Below are 13,229 nucleotides of genomic sequence, written 5' to 3'. Positions count from 1 at the left end.
GTTCGGATGAGTCCGTAAATAACGACAACGACACCGCTAATATAGTTAAGGTTAAAGAAGCCATACATATGCGCAACGACAATGTTGCTTATTTTATAAGCAGCAATGGACAACCTTGTGATGAAGGCGCTCGAAAATTGATAGAAAATAAGAAAATTAATACTAAACTAATCTTACAAGTGGGTGAAGTTTCAAAAGAAAAGAAGAAGAACTATCATCAATTTAGACTCTGCATACGAAGAGACCGCCCAGAATCGTTAACTCATATTAAGGACTATATACTGTAACGGTAAACGTCTTATTAGCGCTAACGGCCCAACAATTCGGCTGCCCGCGAAGGCAGCACCTACCGGTTGGGAAAAATGTGTGTGTGACGAGGGAATTCGGTAGGCGACGGGATGGAACGCGCGCGTATGAAAATGAGGCAGTCGACGATCTGCTATCGATATCGCCTGAGAGGAGTCGAAGATTAGCACCCGGTCGCTAAGCTGTGCAAGGTGGGATAGTTGATAGTTCCCGAGCTTTCCCAAGTGCCGAGACGAGCTGATCCAAGGCAGCAGGAGCCGTACCTGATACTGAAGACTACGAGTGCGTGCAAGAGTGTGCGAGTGAGGAGTTTCGCCATCGAGGGCGAAATCGTGAACGCAAGTTTTCTCGTCGCAAACAAAAAAGCAATAGACTTTGCCAGAACTCGATTGTGAACTACATTCTCTCGTGTCGCCGTCCAACTGTTAATAAGGTAAGCTAGCCAGCTTAATTTCGCGATCGCGGCAGAATTTCTAAATAACTAATCTTTCGAACTCGCTAGAAATCGTGCATGTATTATCTCGGCGAACAAAGAGCGGCGAGCGATCCGAATCCGCATGTTATTGTCGCGCGAGCGTCTTGTAAACATAAACACGCGGGCCGAATACAGTGTATAGTTTAGAGGAAATAAACGATCTCGCATGTGATATCGATTAGAATCTCATCGTACTCATTTCAATAGTAGCTAGTTGGTTGACTGACACCCGTTCTCTCCTGCTCTGCGATTTTCGTGTTTGACGTAGGTAATTACGCGCGCCCTTCAGTACGATCGCGCGAATAAATTAATTAAATGGTATCTACCCCGTTACATACATATTACTTTAAAAATATTAAGAGATTTTCTAATTAATACGAATCAAACTGAAGTCTGTATTGCTCAGAGTAAACATATAGAGAATTTAAGTTGGTCAGAAATAGAGTATTTATTAGATAGTGTCTTTAGAAATAGTGGAATAAAATTAATAATTTGTACGGATAAGTTAGAGTATGTACCCTTAGAAAAACGCGACAGAATCTTTTATGTATTCCATAAATCTCCAATTGGAGGACATCGTGGCGTTTCAAAAACCTTTCACCGGATCAGACAAGAATATTATTGGGAAAATCTGAAGGACGATATACAATGGCGAATCCAACAGTGTCTAGAATGTCAATTGAAGAAATTAACTCGTTTACAGACCAAACAACCCATGATAATACATGTTGTGATATTCGTATCACTTATAAATAAAATAATTCGAACTCTCGTATCAAGCTAATGAGTAAGAATTTGTTTCTAATGATTTTACTCTAATTGTCAATGAAATAGATAAATAAATCAAATGTAATCAATAAGTAAATCAAATATACATAAATAAGTACAATATTTCGAGGAAAGTCAGACAATGCCCTAGTTTCTTATGGTGCGAAATGTCCCATAAGCAGAGCTAAAGTCTTTCTTTGATAGGATATAATTCGGCCCAAGTTTCTTATAGCGCGAGATGTTCTATAAGTCGAGCTCAAATTATAAGGAAAGGACAATCTTGCTCAGTTAATCACAATGAGAGAAAGAACTTAGGTATAATCCAAGTTTATTCAGACTCATGCGCTCACCTTGCAAGGCTAGAAGTGAATGCTAGCCTGTGCAGAGGTGGGCCTATTTATACACAGATTTTCCCGCTTATTTTTGCAGGAGAGATGTCATCGAAAATTCGAGAGACATTCGCGAATTTTGAGAAATGAGTTTTCTTAGTTTACAAGTAAATAACCATTAATATTAAGTTTTTAACACATGTAAACTTTACAGAATTTGTTATTTGTTGATTTTATACAATATACAATAATCACCAATAGTGTCGTCAAAAGTTATTAACTAATAAAGTTAATTAACGTGATATAACAATATTTACAATGGAAAATTATTAAATTTTCATATAACTTTATAGTTGATTAATTTTGGAAGTATTCTCCAAAATTAATTATTTAAATTAATTAATAATATTTGAATTATGACTAATTTTACATATTTGTAACGGTTTTTCTAATCTTATTATGCAATTATTAGATTAATTATCTAAGATTTCTAAATCATAAAGTTATCATTATCAAGTATAAACTTAATATTTTCGTTCTATATATAGCTTATTGTTTAAATAAATTATTAGTTGTTTATTTACTAATAACAGTTATTATTCAGCTGTTATTAATGAAACCAATTCTTACTCATGTTCTATGCTTTGTAACGGGGTATAACCGTTTAATTAGTTAAATCGCGTAATTATATTCGAAAGGACACGCGTATCTATCAATGCTCAATACGAATTCGGGGAGCACGAGAAAGTATGCCTCAGTCAACCTGTAATCATTAATAACCTATTCGGAATTGAGTAGAAGCTATGAGAAATGAGAGAATTAACGAAAACGCTTGTTAGTAAGCTAAATCAGATCTTTTATTGTTTCCTCAAAACTCACAAAAGGTCGGCCCGCGCGTTTGTTTACATACACGCTCGCTCATCGGCAACACGCTTTGCCGGTACGCTCGCTGCTCTTTGTCGCTAGAGCCGTTATATACACGCATCGAATGTTAGCATCGAGTTATTATTCATTCATGTAATTCCGAACGCGTAATTAAGCTGGCCAGCTTACCTTACTTATCTGCGACCGGAGAACACTATGACGGGTTGCGCAGCACGGAACAGTTAATTGTATTGTTTTTGTTGCCGGTCGCGAACGCGCGCACGTTATGGTTTCGCCCTCGATGGCGAAACCTCATACACACACTCGTTCACTCGTCCTGGCCTCAGGTGATCGGACGTCTGGCTCCTGGATGGCGGTTATCACGGCTGTATCTGCTGTGGTCCTCTCGTCGATCTGATGTACGGTCAGCGAAGGCACGTGGATCAGCGGCGATACGATAGCGAAACGGGCGGACACAACGAAGGTTGATGCTTCACTGGTTCGAATCTTGTCGCGCGCGTTCCGTCTGCTCGCGTGCCGAATTCCTTCGTTACATGTTTTTGTCCCCCCTGGGAGGTGCTGCCCTCACGGACAACAATAAGGTTAAATGATTAGCGCTAACTTGACGATTACCGTCACAGCCCCCTTCCAGTCTGGACCTATAGGGTCCTTGACGATGATCCCGTTAGCGCCGTACTTTCCGAGGAGGAGGTGGGGAAGGATAATAAAGGATCATAGTTCGAGTAATGTCAAATCTATCTTTATTGGACGACAGGGCGATGTATCGGTGGTCCTGCCCACGGGGGCAGGACATCATCACCTAGCTGGCCTTGGTTGTATCTCCTGGCCCTGGTCGTCCAATGGAGGTCTGCCGCGTGCCTCCCACCCCAGTCTCTCCTGGACCAGGTCGGCGTGTTGCCGCACGCGCGGGCAGCGGTCCGTACGGGTCACCCCGGGGTAGTGGCACACGTTGCACCCCTCCCATTGAGCGCGGGAGAGGGTGCCCCGTGGGAGCCCTCGCTCACGGGGGGTCAGAGGCAACCCGTTCCTACGGTTCGGGGCGGACCACAATGGCCTTTCGACCGTGGAATCCGCACCCGAGGAGCCCAGGACCACATTAATGTGGATGGGCCCCGTTGCCTGACCGCTTTGGCTCCCGTCCACGTTGACCACCAGGGTTACCCCGCCTTCTTGTGAACCCTGGTGCGGCGTCATCTCCGACCTGGTTTCCGGAGCCGTTGTTCTGATCCCGGCAGCCGGAGACTGGGGGAGGCTGTTGGTGTCGCCACTCGCCGGGCCCTCGTGGGCCTGGCGGAGGCGTTGTTGCACCTCTCTTAGGGCCGACGCGAACTGGCGACGGCGGGACACCACTCTCTCCCAGTGGTCAAGATCTACTGGGTGGTGTCCCGCGGCTGTGTACGCATCATATTCCGCGTACACAGCCCGCTGGAGGGCGTTGAGGGTCGTCCATCCTCGCTCGACCTCCCTCAAGCCCTCAACAATGTCCTCCCAGGTCCTTTTGCCAGAAGGTGGTGCCTGGCTCGGGAACCTGGGGGACCAGCTCGCGTCGGGGGCGCCCTCTTCCGTTTGGGTGCCCACCGATACGGTGGGAACCCTCATAGGGATGGGCCCCTTTGGTGGTCCGGATGGTGGTGCGGCGTCGCTGCGCGTGATGCCGGGTGTCGTTGCCGGCGTCGTGGGGTTTTCCTCATCCAGGAGCTCTTCTATGAGCACGGATGACGAGCTCTCGTAAGCTCGCACCCGTGCTCGCTCCTCTTCCTCCTTTTTCTGGGCGAGTAGGTGGAGCGCGGCATGTACCACCCCCTCGACGGCGGGACCTAGGTCCAGGCCGATGAGGGCGGCTGCCGCCTGCTCGAATTGATCGAGGGTGATCTGCATCCTGTAAATGTCCGGCGAGTTAGTATCCTACAAACAACTTTAAATATCGAAGGTGGGCGCCTGTTCGGCTGCCCAGGGCCTTCGTCGCCGGAATCGAAGGTGGGGTCCTTAGCGTCGGTCTCCCAGGTCCTTCGTTCGCCGTGTATCATGCATCCACGGTTGTCGCTTTCGGTGGTCTGCCCCTCTTCCTCTTCGCGATGATGGGAGGAGGGGCTCGAGTTGTTTGTCGATGTTGTGTGGTGTGTGTAGTTCGCGCGGACTTACGAGGTCTTCCTCGTGGGCGCTTTGTCGGGTTAGTAGGAGGGGTATCTAGTGGGACTCGGCTGGGGCAATTACGGCGAGTACGGCGAGGTGATTTCGGAGTTGTCGCGTCGTCATTTCGGAGTGTATTATCTGAGGTGTTGGCGCTCCCGTTTCCGTGTATCGATGTATCGCTCGCGTTAGGCGGGACGCTCATCGCCTCGACTCCCTCGGTGGTAGAGGTCTCGTCGTCATCTCGCGTTCGAGGCCCATTCGCCGGTATGTCGTCGTCTCGTCCATAATAGGGTTTGAGGTCCTTAGCATGTATTAGCTCTGTGACCTCTTCCTGTTGGTTGGCGAGGCGATATGAGTTGGCGCCGAGTACCTTTGTGACGATAAAGGGGCCGATGAACTTGGGTGCTAACTTCGCGGAAATGCCCTGTGCCGCGCAGGACAGTACGCGGTTCTTTTTCCACACCCAATCACCTTCTTTGAACCTGTGGTCCCTGTGTTTGGCGTTGTAGTACTTAGCCTGCCTCAGGGACTCACCCGAGGCGCTCTCGTGAGCTTGTTGAATGGTGGAACGGCTCTTTTTCATGTGTTCGTTCCATTGTCCGATTCGGAGCAAACTCTCCTCTTGTGCGGCGAGCTCGTCCATTCGTTTCCGGAGCGTATTCGGGGCTTCCGGTTGCCTGCCATAATTTAGCATGGCCGGACTGACCCCGGTGGAACTATGGACGGCCGTATTCAACGCGAACATGAGTTCGGGTAGCGCTCGGTCCCATTCCCTATGATTCCCCTGCAGATACGACGTTATCATCGTCTTCAGGGTACGGTTAACCCTTTCCGTAGGGTTAGCCTGTGGGGTATAGGTTGGGGTGAAGGTCCGTTTTACCCCCTGGTCTCTCAGGTACCTGTCCACCAACTGATTGCGGAACTCGGTGCCGTTGTCGGACAAGAAGATCTTTGGCGTGCCGAAACGCAGGATTACTCGTTCCCGAAGTTCCTTCACTATCGTCTTGCCGTTAGCACTACGTATGGGTATACATTCGACCCATCGCGTGAATACGTCAATGAATACCAGGACGTATTCGTGCCCTCGTGGGCTCTTTGGAAAGGGTCCGGCGATGTCGCCCGCGACCACTTGCCAAGGCATAGACCATGTTCGGTCCTGCATGAGCCCGCGCGGCGGTCGTTGCTCGACCTTGCATTGTTGGCAGACCTGGCACTTTCGGACGTATCCTTTCACATCTGCGTACATTCCCGGCCAGTAATAGGACTGGGCGACGCGGGCGAAGGTCTTCTCGCGTCCCAAGTGCCCTGCCGTCTCTAGGTCGTGATTTTCAAACAGCACCACCTTGCGTTCTTCCTGGGGCACGACGAGTTTCCATTCGTCGGCATATCGGTCTCCTCCTTGATGGTCGTGATTCGGTTTCCGGTGATACATCACCCGGCCAACGACCTTCCAATTTGGGTATTGCTCGGGTTGGCTCTCGACGCGTCGGAATTGATCCGTGTACCAGGCGCTGTCCCTTGGCTTCGGCTGGTCTATTGCGCCAACCTCTGCCCTCGTGGGCTCGAAAGCGCGCGATAAGGCGTCGGGCAATACGTTGTCTGCCCCCTTTCGATATTCGATCTCGAAAGTATGGCCTTGAAGTTGTAAGGCCCATCGGGCGAGACGTCCAATTGGATTCTTTAGGTTGTATAGCCATTTCAGGCTATTATGGTCAGTTACCACCCTGAACGGGTACGCTTCAATGTATGGGCGGAACTTTTGGATGGCCCATACGACCGCCAAGCATTCGCGCTCCGTTGCTGAGTAGTTTTGCTCAGCCGGATTAAGGACTCTGCTAGCGTACTCTATGATTCGGTCGCCGTCTCCTGCCTTTTGTAACAGGACGGCTCCGATTCCGGTAGCGCTAGCGTCTGTCTCCAGCACATATTGCCCATCTGGTTCTGGCAATCCCAGACATGGAGCGGACATCATGAGTGCCTTAATTTTGGCGAAGGCTTGTTCCTGTTCCTCTCCCCACACATATTCGCTCCTTTTTCCTGTTAACCTCGTTAACGGTTGAGCATGTGTGGCGAAGTCGGTCAAGAATCTGCGGTACCATGAAGCAACCCCCAGGAAGGTGCGCAGTTGTCGCACGTTACCTGGTCGTGGGTACTCCATGATAGAGCGCACCTTTTCAGGGTCTGGCGTTAATCCCCTCGCGGTTGATTAACAGGCCGAGGTATTTGGCTTCAGACTTGCAGAAGACGCTTTTCTCTCTGTTGATCGAGAGGCCGGCTTTGCACACCCTATCCAACACGGTTTTTAAATGTCGTAGGTGATCCTCGAAACTGGACGATACCACTATGATATCGTCCAAATAGGCGAAAGCGAATTCGCCCAACTCGGGACCGATCACACTATCGATCAACCGCTGGAAGGTGGCACCGGCATACGAGAGACCGAACGGCATTCGTACGAACTGGTAATGTCCCAGTCCGGGTACGGTAAAGGCCGTGATCGGCCGAGATTCCATCTTAAGCGGGATCTGGTGATACGCGCTACTGAGGTCGAGCGTGGATATATAGCGCGCGTTTCGCAAACGCCTTAATATATCCTGCATAAACGGCAAGGGATACGCATTCGGCTCAGTGACTTTGTTGACCTTTCTGAAGTCAATGCAAAATCTATATGAACCGTCTTTCTTGCGAATCATAACCACTGGGCTCGACCAACCACTGTCTGCTGGTTCGATTACCCCTTGGGTTAACATTTCCCTTACCAGTCTATGCATTTCCTGCTCGACCTTGTGCGATACTGGGTAGTAACGCTGTTTAATCGGCTTCGTATCACCGACCCGAATCTCGTGCTCGATGCCTGCCGCACATCCCAAGCCCAACGGGGCTCGGGACAGAGCCTCGTCGATGGTCTTCTGTAGCATAGTCTGTTGTGTAGCCGTAACCTCGGCTAGTCCGATTGTGGCTAATCTCGGACCAGCCTCCAAGCTAGCTACTTCTAGCTCCATTTTGGCCTGCGATCCCTTGAACAACAACGTGTTATCGTCTGGATCAAGTACCGCTCGGAACAACCTGATGAAGTTCACTCCTAAAATACATTCCTCGGCGAGAGTAGGGAGGATGGCTACTCTCGTCGGCATTGTTAACCCTCCCACGGTGAATGGCAACAGGGCGTGACCAACGATCGTTACCTTACGACCGTCTGGTAGTCCCGCTGTATCCGCGTGGGTGGTGTTCAATCCGACGCCCAGCACAGACGCTATTTGTAGAGCGTTACTTCCCATGGCTGTGGTGGAAGCTCCCGGATCATAGAGGGCCCGTATTTGGAAGTCCCCTATCTTCACCGGTAACCACCAACGCGTCTCCTGTTCCGGGGAATATCGGGAAACAGTTTCGACGGCTCCACAGCTTAGCTCTTTATTCCTGATAGCGTTAACCACTGTGCTGACGCGTGGTCGAGCGACGGCACTCGTCGTCCAAGCTTCCTTGGTTCGGACGGTCGGAGTCTTCTTGGGGCTTCCTTTCGACGACTTGCGCGCCTTTACCCGTGTCCTCGAGGGCGGGTGCGATTCTTTCGTCGCCGCCTCGGTTGGTCCAGGGTTGCTGGCTTTACTAACGTCGATGCCCTCATTCTCCATGTGCACTCTTCTGCCACGCTTATCTTTGGCGTCACTAATGGAGTTCCCGCTCTCATCGCCCAACACTCTCGCTGCTAACAGTGTGGGCGGTGTTGGCGGAGGCTGCGAGATCTCTTTGACGGGGTTTGGGCTACTGGATTGAGGAGTGGGATCAACCCCACCTATCCACTCCTTTGCTCGTTTCCCTTGTTGCACTGGGGACAGAACTTCCTATAATAGCCCAGTAGGCCACACTCGTGACATTTGATTGGCCCTGAGAATTCTCTCCCTCGTTTGCGGGGGGTCTCTGGTCTCTTGGATCTATCTTCGGAAGCCAGGTTTTTGTCGTCGCGAATATTCTTTATTTCCGCCGACATTTCCTTGATGGACGACAGCAATTGGTTAAGTACGTCGATGGGAGGAACCTTTTTCTCACCATCGACGGCTTCTAAACTCGGATTAGGCGCCGCCCCCGAGGGCGTCGGTGTATAGACGACCTGGTGCGTCACCTTCTCGAGTACCTTCTCCATGCGGTCCAATCTGTCGCTGACTTCCGGTTTGTCGCCGGACATAGATGCAACCTTTCCTTTACGGCCCTTGCTCACGTCGGTGCGGGGATGATACGCCATCTCAGGATACAACGTCGACTGAGGGTCCGGTATCGTCCGCTCCATCCTTCGCCGATGTAAGTTATTCTGGGCCGTCGTGGCTAGGTCATTTAGGGTTCGTACGGAGTCCACTTCTGATCTCCGTATTTGACTCTGGATTTCCGGGAGCAGATTGTCGTGTAATAGGTCCAGCTGGTTCTCGTGTGACATTTTGGGGTTCAGCCGATTCATTAGGCCCATCATGTTCGCGATGTAGACGTTCGCGGGTTCGTCTGGGCCCTGGTATCGGCCTTGGACCTCTTTCGTCAGACGCTGCTGTTGTTGCCTGCTGGTCCCAAACCATGCTCTGGCGTCCGTCTCGAAATCCGCGTACGAGAACCATTCACTACGCATGGCCTCGTACCAAACGAGGGCGGGACCGGCGAGTAGCTCGGATACTGCCAGGAGCATCTCGTCCTCTGTAAGTCCCGCGCTGCTCCTCGAGCTGTCCAGCCTTGATAAGAAGGTATCAATGCTTGCATTGCCTTCTCCGGAGAATCTGAGCTTCCATCCCCTGACGATGCGGCCGACGTCTCTTGTAGTCGACCACGGGTTTGTCGTCTGTTGGGATGACCACATGCTCGGCGGGTGGTTATCCACTTCAGCATTAACTCCACCGAGTTGATGCTGTCCACCCTCTCCGAAATGGGGCGTCCGGCGGGGGGTCCTACCGGCGGCCCCCGTGGGCCTCAGTCCGGGTCCGGCTGGAGTGCTCTGGGGCAGCCTGGCGTCGTAATGGCATGTGAACGTATCTTGAAATGCTACGCTCCTACGCGTGTTTTCCGGACGTGGCTCCTCGTTGGAACTGTTCGACTCGTCTTGCCGTGCATCTCTGTGTACGGTCTTTTCCAGAGCCTTAATTCTGGTTGACAGGTTGTCTATTTGTTCCTGAGCCTTAATGTTGGTACTGACAATCTGTTCTACTATATGGGTTAGGTTAGACGCATTTAAGTTCTTTGCGTCTTGTACCTCCCATTTTCTCTCATGTTCCCTGGACCGGAAAATGAGGTCTTGTACCATTACCGCGAATGCCGGCGGGAGTCTGAATTGGCTGCCATCATCAGCCGTGATAGTAATTTCTTTATTACTGTTTATATTTTCTCCGCCGTCCAGGGCATTCGTGATGTTTATTGCGGTTTGCTGGACTCGTGATATTACGTCCGCACTCTGTAGTAGTTGGGCCAGCGGATGTTCTCCCTCCTGCTCGGATGCTGTGTGTTCCTGGCATATGGATACTATCAGCTCCGAGCGTAGGGCGGCTCTTTTGGCTGGACTGCTGTGTTGGTTGTCGGCTTCCGCGAAATCCGCTGCGGAATAGTCGCCGAGTAGCCAGTTGTGCAGTCGCGCAGCTCTCGAGAGCTTACTCCCGCTTGTCTTGAGCTCCAGCTGGTCGAGGTATTCTTCGATTTCCTCGTCTTGGAGCGTCCATACCCAATTTTCTACTTCGGTCTGAGTGCGGTCCATTATTTTCTGTTAGGTTGCTTGCGGTTGATTTTTGCAAAATTACAAGTATGTTATGCGCGTGCGAGTGTTATTTTATAATTGGTGCGCCGAATTGAGAAATAAAAAAAATTTTATTTGCCAACACAGGGCTTGATCAAGGGCGCTTATTGGATTGGTTGCCGAGAGATTCTTTGCTCGTCAATACGCAATATAATGATCCTACCTATCAGGCGTACTAACTGTTTGTTAGCACGGCTGTGTGAGTTAGTATCTAAAATATTGTTACGAGCGTTATACGTAAACACCAATAACCGCAGTACATAATATTAAAAAAAATATGCTAACACAATACAATGTCGAACAAAATTATTCAATTGAAATAATTCCGTTTGAAAATTGCCGGTGTTAGTTTTTCCCCGGGCCAACGGGTATAATATTATTTGCGGCAACTTTCAAAATTCGCTGGTGTTTACGTACTAGAATCTTTCGGTTGCACTCGCACGCGTTCACAGGTTTTGTTTACAAATTTTCGCCGCGGCGGGCCTTCGCAAGCTAGCTAACGTGTTTGTTTATTATTGTGGCCTTCGGTGTCAAGTGTGCATAACAACACTTGACTGCCACCTAAGTCGTTGGTTGACTGGGCGCGAGTTTATTGTTAAGAACCGGTGTTTTGCACTATCAAAAACACCGTAGGTTCTTTAACGTTGGGCGCCATGTAACGGGGTATAACCGTTTAATTAGTTAAATCGCGTAATTATATTCGAAAGGACACGCGTATCTATCAATGCTCAATACGAATTCGGGGAGCACGAGAAAGTATGCCTCAGTCAACCTGTAATCATTAATAACCTATTCGGAATTGAGTAGAAGCTATGAGAAATGAGAGAATTAACGAAAACGCTTGTTAGTAAGCTAAATCAGATCTTTTATTGTTTCCTCAAAACTCACAAAAGGTCGGCCCGCGCGTTTGTTTACATACACGCTCGCTCATCGGCAACACGCTTTGCCGGTACGCTCGCTGCTCTTTGTCGCTAGAGCCGTTATATACACGCATCGAATGTTAGCATCGAGTTATTATTCATTCATGTAATTCCGAACGCGTAATTAAGCTGGCCAGCTTACCTTACTTATCTGCGACCGGAGAACACTATGACGGGTTGCGCAGCACGGAACAGTTAATTGTATTGTTTTTGTTGCCGGTCGCGAACGCGCGCACGTTATGGTTTCGCCCTCGATGGCGAAACCTCATACACACACTCGTTCACTCGTCCTGGCCTCAGGTGATCGGACGTCTGGCTCCTGGATGGCGGTTATCACGGCTGTATCTGCTGTGGTCCTCTCGTCGATCTGATGTACGGTCAGCGAAGGCACGTGGATCAGCGGCGATACGATAGCGAAACGGGCGGACACAACGAAGGTTGATGCTTCACTGGTTCGAATCTTGTCGCGCGCGTTCCGTCTGCTCGCGTGCCGAATTCCTTCGTTACATGTTTTTGTCCCCCCTGGGAGGTGCTGCCCTCACGGACAACAATAAGGTTAAATGATTAGCGCTAACTTGACGATTACCGTCACAGCTTATTCACTTTGCATATGAATTATTTACATTTTTCTAATATTTCATATGTTAACGTAATAAATAAATCAACTTTGCATATTGATATTCATTATTATTTCATAATTGACTGTAATTTTTGTTATTATATTATAAATCTACATGCTAAAATCTATATAATCAATACTTTGTTATATTAAAATTATCTCTAATTAACATATTTTTCTTAATATCCAAAATCATTATATCTATATCTATTACTTTGTGACGTCACGCTGTTTATTTTTATTCGACTCTTATTTGTATACAATCGCGTAAACAGTGAGGTAGCGCCGCTTAATGTATTGATTTGAATAAACAGATAGATACGTTAGACTAGTTGCAGTAATTCAGTGATTTAATAAATAGCTCATAAATAGGACCGTTACAATGTGCTACAGTGTTTGATAAAATTGCTATGGATATTGTAGGCCCTCTACAAAGAACAATAAAATGAAATGAATACATTTTAACCTTACAGGATCAATTAAGTAAATTTTGTCTAGCTGTCCCATTAGCAGATACCTTATCATCAACAATAGCGGACGCATTTCTTAAGAAATTCATTTGTGTTTTTGGATGTCCGAAAGCTGTGCTTACTGATCAAGGCAGAAATTTTTTGAGTTCACTAATGACGCGTATTTCCAAGCGATTCTAAATAAATAAATTAAAAACCACACCATTCATGCCTCAGTCAAACGGATCCCTTGAGAGATCTCATCACGTATTAATTAAGTACTGAAAGCAATACACCGATCTTGACAACGATTGGGATGATTGGCTACCTAGCTATCCTAAACTACAATACCTGTGTACAAGAAAATACCAAACATACGCTGTATGAAGTTGTATTTGGCCGCTTAGCTCGAATGCCCTTAAATAATCCCCTTCGTGAAAGCGATACGTTACCTACATATAAGGGATATATAATAGATTTAGTTGCGCGTTTATGTAGTATACGAAAATTAGCTTAAAAAAATTTAGTTAGCTCTAAAGAAAAATAAAAAAAATATTATGATAGACATATAAATCCAAAAGACT

Source organism: Phymastichus coffea, unplaced genomic scaffold, assembly GCF_024137745.1.
Source record: "Phymastichus coffea isolate CEN01 unplaced genomic scaffold, Cenicafe_Pcof_1.1 PCOF00010, whole genome shotgun sequence".
Taxonomy (NCBI): Eukaryota; Metazoa; Arthropoda; class Insecta; order Hymenoptera; family Eulophidae; genus Phymastichus; species Phymastichus coffea.
Note: the sequence above shows the minus strand (reverse complement) of the source record.